Raw genomic sequence first — 8,064 nt, forward strand, 5'->3', positions numbered from 1 at the left:
TTTAAATGTGAACTAGGAAGCTAACTGCTCCTCTGTTCCTCATCCCACCCATAACAAGTCAGTTAATTGGTGAACAATTTATTAAATAATTCATACTTTCGACATAGATTTAAGCCTCCTCATCGCCCTTTAAAAAAAAATCTTATACATAGGTCCTTCACTAAGATCATTCTGCAATTTTGGTTTTTTTTTAATCCATTGTTATGTGATTGAGAATACATTATATTTTTTATCCATATAATAGGGAGATTGACACTTCCACAAAATCAAATCTTCCCTTAAACAGCTCTTTAATTAAGTCATGTATGTCTTCGATAATTTTTTTTTTAGCTTTCTTATATAGAACTTGTTGAATAAACATTTAATATTTGTAGCAGCTATTTGGAATAGAATCACTCTTTTTCCCTTTTATTTTCTATTTGGTCCCTGTTGCTATGAAAAAGTATTTTGTTTCTTTTTTTATTTTTTCATTTGTTTATTTGTTTGTTATTTTATAGGTTTATTACACTCCTGAGGATTCTTAGCATAGGAGAAAGGACTGGTGGTATTGAAGGAATTCAGAATTACTTTTAGTTACTAGGTTTGATGCTACGGTGATTGAAAGAACTATTGAATTTCCATTAGAAGTTAATGAAAAGGTGAAATTGTTTTTCCATCCGAGTTGACAAATCCCAGGGTAGGAACCATGGATGGCTTTGGTATTCCTTAGGCTGTCCTTGAAGTTTTCTGCGAGTTCAGGTGAAGATGAGAGAACATACCCTTAACAACAGTGTGCCTAGGATACATTTTTTATTCCTTGGTTTTTCAGTGTAAGTCATTTCATTTTAGATAGCTCATGTACACATCACCCCTAGACTCTAATCCAGTCTGAGTCACCGAAATGATTAGGAGTATTGAACTACTATCAAACTTATCTCAGTCATCTTAGTTTTCTGGGATTATTTTTCATGCTTTGATTTTATTTTATTTTGTAATCTGTTGCATTTTTTTTTTGGTCTCGTTTAAAAAATAAATTTAGAAGTTTTATATAACCAATATCTGTCTCCCAGGAGTTTTGAAATACATTTGAGCGTACATTTTTCTGTCGTTGTTGCTACCAACAGTAATGTAAGACCTGGTACCAAACATAAAGGCAGGCATAATTGAAAGGATGTTATTTGTGTCCTTCCTGCCCCGTGCTACTTATTTACCCATAACGAACAGAAAGGAGAAAAGGAAGGGTGGAAGAAGTCCCACCACCTATCACGTTAGGTCTTGGTGGGCGCCGAGAGGTAGAGAACACACAGCTAACAGAAGAGGACAGTGCAGTTCTCCTACACTTCTTTGCAGATGACATGTAGGGAGGGATGCCCCTTCTAGAGGAAGTACAGTCCATGAAAGCTATTCCCTTTTGAGGCAGCTTAAGATTGCCAGGCCATTAACTGACTGTACTCTGACAATGTGGGCATGGCCAGGGGCCTGGTCTAGAGTAGCAGGATTTTTCCCAGTCTCCTTGGGACTCCTCACCTATTTCCTCTGTATTTGGGGGCCCCTGGCTTGAAGTATGAATTTTACTTATTACCAATATGTCCCCTCCCCCGCCTTGCACAATATCAGCACCAACTTATTAGCTAACGACTTTGTCATCATCTCGATCAGCTGACACATATATGTAAGCATGTGTATGTTTACCCCTCCATAAATACACGTGCTAACACAAACAACTTCTATTCCACTAGGTATATTTCAAGGACAGCGTAGAAGTGTAATCAAGAGTATGGAGTAGGGAGCTAGATCTTCAAGGCTCAAATCCCAGCTCGGCTATTTATTGCCTAAAAATCTGAACAAGATTTTTGACGTCCCTGTGTTTCAGTTTAATCTGTAAAATGGGAATAGTAATAATAATAGCACCTATTCCATGTGGTTATTGCAAAGATTACTTGTTGACCCACGTAAAGTGTTTAAAATGGTTCATAGCACATGCTAGGTATTCAGTAAATGTTAGTTATTACATATTGCACACATAACACAAGCGTTGCTCACAAGCAGCGCTTCTAGCGCTCCGGAGCTGGGTCTGTCATTACAAGGGGCTGAGGGTAGAAAAGGGGAGTTTCCCAATAAGTTTGCATTTTCCCTAAAAGCCCTTTTGACATCATGAATGGATTGCTAGTCTTTGACCCCACCGGGTTTGTGACACCAGATGAGGGCACCGACTCAGAGAATTCTACAATCCCAAGAATGCACGACATTCTGGAAAGAACCAGAGATCTTCCTTCCCGACGTCCTTCTCACAGTGCTTGACTTGTGGAATTCATGATGGTGCACTGCATTCTAGAAACTGCAGCTTTCATACTTCTGCTGTATTTCTCAGGGGCTTAGGGGTGGAGTGAGATCTCTGACATAATCCAAGGGCAGGACTGGGGGGAAATTCTCCTACCCTTCTTAGAGAAGCAAGTGTCTTTTGTGGTTGGTGTGGACTCTGGCTCCCTGAGGCAGACAGAGGAGATATAAAGTACATTCCTACTGTTTTTATGCTCTTTTTGTTTCCAGAATAAAATGCCGAATAGGCTTTGTTTTCCTCAACCCAACTGCATTTGCTTTAGATGGTACATTTCTTCCCAGTCTATTATAATCATTGTAAAGTTTCAGCTTTTGATGGTATCGTAAAATTTTGGTCCTTGTCCTAAGCGATTTTAATTGGAAGATGTCAGAACATTGTCATTTGAAGTCGGAGCCTCCACTACCATCTAGACTATTGTTTAGCTGTTATTAACGTCCCAGATAAAGTATATGATTCTGAAATACGCACCAACAGTTTATTTAGTACTATTCATTTTCCTGCCTAGAGGCTGAGAAGTTGATTCTTTGAAATAGAAGCCAAGTTGTAGCTTATTTTTCAAGAGGGAAAATTTTCACAATCAAGCCCTAGTGTCCTACTCATTTGTAGTCTACAATTGGATTCAGAGATCTGAAAATCTCTGTATAATGGAAACTTTGTTTAAATTGCTCTGAGTTATCAAGCAAGAGCCATCATTTCTCATCTGATCAGCCACACAGACCTGTTCCCGGGAGGTGGCTTGATATTAGATCTCAGGAAATACTCAATTTTCTCAGGAATGGGAGGTTGTGATTGAATTCAACACTGCCATCAGTGACTGTGATTCAGAGTCCCACAAGGTGGGAATTCAGGAGGTGGCATTTCAATAGCATGGTGATCCGGGGCAAGTATTTGATACCTCTATAGCTGGACATTGAGAACACTGTTGTCACACATGGCAGACACTTGGTATCCTGTTGCCTTTGAACCCAACAGCCACTTCCCTACCCCTTTTTCTAAGCTGCAGAGCCTTCCTCCTGTAGGAGAGAATGAAAATGTCACATGCCTACTTTGTCATCTTCTCTTGCAGCTAGGGGTAGGTAGCCATGTGACTCAGCTCTGACTAGTGAAGTATAGTGGGGAATCTGATGTGAAGAGCAATTTTCTTTCCTGATTAAGAAACCAAGGTGGGAACTGAGGAAGAGAGAGCCTCACTCTTCTGGACAAGAAAGAGGCAAAGAGACCCCACCTCTCCCTTCCTGCTTTTGTATATTGACACGAGAAGATGTGATATCTGGAGCTGCCATCTTGCGACAAAAAGATGTCCCTGACAAATCAGAGAGGTCAGATTGGAAAGACAGGAAGCAACTCCATCTTCAATAAGCGCTGAGTTACTGAAACCACCTTAGGACTGCATACCTCCAGAGTTTTCTACTGGAGGAAAAAAATAAGTCCTTGAAAGAACTTATTGCCTCTGGTCGCCAATACCCTGTTCTTCTCTACTTCTGGAAACACAGGAGCACAGCACTTCTCTGCTACCAAAGAACGGCCTACCGGCTTGAAATGAGATGTGACTAGAAGCATTGCGGGCCATGTCCATGTCTGATCCCCTGCAGCGATCAGCGGAGTACGTACACTGAGAAGGTGCCTACCATCCACGCAGTCTAGAATGACAAGCCAATGCCTAAAACCGCTTCTGTGGAAACCGCCTGAATGATCAGCCGAGACAACATAAGTGAGAAATGAACTTCCATCATGTTAAGCCACCAGTGGAGGTTGCTTCCTCCTCCTGCTCTACATAACCCATCATGCCTGTGATGCTCCCAGCACAGCTGAAAGCATCCTAATTGATACAACATGTGTAGCAATTTGACCTGCAAACAACTGTAAAATAAGAGGGCTGCATCCATGGTGAAGTGGGTATCTACCATTTTTGTCTGCGTAGCCTCCAGCCTCCTTCTCTAGTACCAATTTTGCGTAAGGGAACCACTGCAGGAAACAGGTCTTTCCCAGACCATGTCTTCCCAGCCACTTGCTTCCACTCACAGAAAGCTGCTCACTGCAAACCCCTAGGACTCCGTGCCACAGAACTTTTTTCTGGTTGTAATAGCATGTTCAGTGTGTACACAGGATGAGCCAGAAGCACCCAATGGTTAATGTCCCAGAAGCCCTCAATGAATCTTGTAAAGGCATATGGTTGGAAAATATCCTATCTTCCTCACGTCTCAGTTAGCTCTGACATGTTCTTTTTTTTTAAGTCATTTTTTTTTAATTTTAAAGATTATTTATGATAGACATAGAGGGAGGCAGAGACACAGGAGGAGGGAGAAGCAGGCCCATGCCGGGAGCCTGACGTGGGACTTGATCCCGGGACTCCAGGATCACGCCCTGGGCCAAAGGCGACGCTAAACCACTGAGCCACCCAGGGTTCCCCAGCTCTGACGTGTTCTAAACTGTCTCCCCCTAGGATCAAAGTTCGGTTGCCCAGAGTGAGAAGCCCTTTGGTAATGCTCCTTTTACTGGCTTCTTTCCCTTCTCTCTCTTCCCCACTACCAAACAAACCTCCTTGGGATCAGCTCCCAAATAAACCACTAGTTCTTGGGTCCTTGTCTCAGAGTCAGACTCTGGGGGAACCCAAACCAAGACACTATTTCTCCCCAAGTGGACCCAATCTTTTTGGAACCGTCAATCAAGGTATATTACCTGCTCCGTCTTTGATATTTGGACCTTGAATGCATCACACAATGACTATCTTCAGGGAGGTGGAGGCTCTTCATAGGGTCTACTCATTAGCTCCTTCTTTGTAGATTCTTACAGCCCCTCTGACACTTGTCTTTTTTGAGCCAGATTTCTTGGTCCCCCTCCCCCTGCTCCCCATCTTAAGAGTTACTCCATATCCTTTCGATAAATTCATTTTGGGATGAGATAGCTAGATTGCTTTCTGTGACCTACAGTCAAAGAAATCAATGAATATAGATGGTATATTAGGCCTCTTTCAGCTCTAAAGATTTTGTGATAAAAATGAATGAGTTATAAATAGTATAAGAGCACTAAATGCTATATACTTATTATTCATAAAATCAAATCCTAGAAGTCACTTTAAAATGTCAGTGTTTTCATGTTTCTTCACATTTTACTTGATATGGCATCTCTAGCCAGTGAGAATGTCTTTCTAATATTTTAACATAACCCCCACAGTTATTAATATGGAAGGTAAAATAACTTGGTGGTCATGGTGGTGGCTGTTGTTTTGTTTTTATCTGGGGTGGTTATTAAGCTCCCACCATCTAGTGTAGAATCTTTTTATTTTTTTATTTTTATTTTTATTATTTATTTATTCAGAGAGAGGGGGGCGGGCAGAGACACAGGCAGAGGGAAAAGCAGGTTCCATGCAGGGAGACTGACGTGGGACTCGATCCCGGGTCTTCAGGATCACACCCTGGACCAAAGGTGGTGCCAAACCATTGAGCCACCCGGGCTGCCCTAGTGTAGAATCTTTAATTAATTGTTTTTAAGGATAAGACCTTAAGAGATTTCTATGCAAAGACATCCATAATGCTAAAATCATAGAGAAACTTTATGCTAATATTACCTACTTGAACATGAGAATTCCTAGAGGAAAGCTATTTGAATATAATTTAGGGAGGTGCTCCTAATACCCACATCTAGGACAAGCTGAGAAGCTAAATAATGAGAGTAATGGATTATAACCCAGAATATAAAATATATCTATTTGCAAATCCATCCTGATATAAATAATTGAATAAATGAATAAATGGGAAAGAATTCCAATTAAAAAATGTAGAAGAAACAATGGAAATACAATCAATTGTTGACATAATAGTAATAATTATCTCAGTCAAGAATAATTAATAGATGCTAAAATTAGCAGGTGAAAAGTGTGATAAGAAACAAAATATTTACATTGTCTCAAATATCTCCTCACAAGATACTTATCAAAAATAAGGGGAAAATGGCAATGTCATAGTGGAGAAACTTGGATCACTCTGTCTTATCCAAGTGATCCAAGTTAATATCACCAGTGACAAGACAAAGGCAGCATGTGCCTCCTGATTTGATGTGCTGAGAAGGTGTAATAGTTAATTTTATGAGTAATGAGGTGTCCAGATATTTGGCTAAACATTATTTTGGGTGTATTTGTGAGGGTGTTTCTGGATAAAATGAATGTTTGAATTAGTAGACTAAACCAAATTACCCTCCCCAATGTCAGCCTCATCTAATCTTTTGAGGTCCCGAGTAGAATAAACAGGCCAAATGAGAAAGATTTTTTTTCTCCCTGCCTTACTCTCTTCAAGCTGGGGCATCAGCCTTCTCCTGCCTTTGGGCTCAGACTTGGGACTGGAACTCTACCACTAGCTCTCCTGGGTCTGGGGTTCTCAGCCTCCATATTCCATGAGCCAATTATACATATATACACACATACTCTCTCTCTTTCTCTATTAGTTCTGATTCTCTGGAGAGCCCTGACAAATACAGATATTTTGGTACTGAGAATGGTGTTAGAGGAACAGAATTGTAAGGATGAGTTTTCTGACTTCATTCTGGACTGTCTGGAGCTACTTCCCTAATCTGACTGGATTTAAAAATACTAATGACTCTACCCAGTAGTAAAGAGAGCACTGCAAGTCCATGGCATGACTTGGTAACAGAGGTATAAAATATTTGCATTAGTTACTCTTAATCCACCACTTACAAGCAATAGCTGGATGATAGGTGTATATGATATTTTCAAACATTTTTGGAAATCTAACAAATATAATGAGGTTGGCTGGCTCTTCCTGACGTTGCTACACAAAGCAGTGGGGTAAAAAGGATGAACTCATGGATTCACATGCCCAGCTCAGGTACCATATAAATGACCTGAAAGCTTCTATATGTGACCTGAAGGATGCTCATCTCCTGTGGCTGCAGGACTGAAACTCCTGAAGATCAAAAGCAAGATTTCATCCGGTGATTAACTGAATTAGAACACAAATTCCCAGACCTACAGAGTATCTACTGTTAAAGTGAGGAAAAGCATTGGTTGGTAAAGAATGGGATCCTGTAAGCTAGCATGTGGCAATGTGGTAAGTCTCTCTCTGATGATGCTGGGGACACTGAGCTCCTAAATTCTGATGAATCTCCTTTGGCGGTGGAAGACATCTCCCCATACACACTGGAAGACAGACAAAGGTTAAGGAAGCTTCACGGATTGGGGGGAGACCAAGATGGCATGTCAACTAAATGAGAAGTGGGATCCTGGATTGGAATATGGTCCAGAAAAAGGGTCGTTAATGGGACAATTGATAAAATCTGAATAAAGGCTTTAGAGGAGTTAACAGTAGCAGATGACTATTAACTTCCCGTTTCTGATCATGGTGTCATGATCATGGTGTCTATGGTTTATGTAAGATGTTAACATTTGAGGAAGCTGGATGGAGGGTATGCAGGAATTCTTTGTGTTATTTTTGCCACTGTTTTGTGAGTCTTAAATGATCTCAAAACGAAAAGTTCAAAAATAAAAAAAGTAAGTTCAAAACATTAAAGTAAATTCCACAAACATGCACTGAAATAGCAACCGGAGAGGAGCGATCCACTGAGGGAATAAATGTGGAAAATATCCTAGATATTGTTCAGGCCCTCTGAAATCATACTGCGTTCAAAGCAAGCTGTGATCTCACTGTGAAAAGCAAAATGGAAATAAGAAACTAGATGTGAAAAAAAAAAAAAGTCACAAAACAGCACGAAGAACAATGCAAAATGGCCAC

This window comes from Vulpes vulpes, chromosome 11 (genome assembly GCF_048418805.1).
Source record: "Vulpes vulpes isolate BD-2025 chromosome 11, VulVul3, whole genome shotgun sequence".
In the NCBI taxonomy this organism is placed as follows: domain Eukaryota; kingdom Metazoa; phylum Chordata; class Mammalia; order Carnivora; family Canidae; genus Vulpes; species Vulpes vulpes.